The sequence below is a fragment of the Vanessa cardui genome, chromosome 27 (genome assembly GCF_905220365.1).
Source record: "Vanessa cardui chromosome 27, ilVanCard2.1, whole genome shotgun sequence".
Classification (NCBI taxonomy): domain Eukaryota; kingdom Metazoa; phylum Arthropoda; class Insecta; order Lepidoptera; family Nymphalidae; genus Vanessa; species Vanessa cardui.
In genome coordinates, this window is record NC_061149.1 from 3,770,828 (window position 1) to 3,771,384 (window position 557).

General features: G+C 48.8%; 1 non-coding gene across 1 annotated transcript; it reads right to left on the reverse strand.

Moving 5' to 3' along the window:
- Positions 1-215: 215 nt before the first annotated feature.
- LOC124541331 lies at positions 216-334 on the reverse strand. Its single transcript, XR_006967241.1, has one exon. It is a non-coding gene; the product is annotated as a 5S ribosomal RNA (ribosomal RNA).
- Positions 335-557: the final 223 nt, after the last annotated feature.

Consider the following 557-nt stretch of genomic DNA (forward strand, 5'->3'; position numbering starts at 1 on the left):
TGGCGGCAAGAATGCTAGTAGCATTTCCCCCGCTGAATCGCAATTCCGATCCGCTGGGCAAACGAACCAGGCCTCCTGTCACCAGTGGAGGCAATGAGGCGTGGTGTTAAACCTAATTTCAATTCCCTTGTTCACCCGTTATTGCTATTGTTCAAATGTTGACGTGCGATGAACACAGCAAGAAAAATATTCTTTTTTTGCAAAAACTGCAAAAAGACCAACGACACGCGGTGTTCCCAGGCGGTCACCCATCCAAGTACTGAACGCGCCCGACGTTGCTTAACTTCGGTGATCGGACGAGAACCGGTGTATTCAACGTGGTATGGACGTTGGCGATAGGCAAACCTTAAAGTAAAATTCATTTATATTATTTTTATGTGATAGGTGGCAGGCGAGCAGGAAGCTCACCTGATGGAAAGTGACTACCACCGCCCATGGACATCTGCAGCACTCAGGGGGCTTGCAGGTGCGTTGCCGAAGAAGTACGCTCTTTTCTTGAAGGTTCCCATATTGTATCGGTTCGGAAAAACCGCCGGCGAAAGCTGGTTCTACAAAGC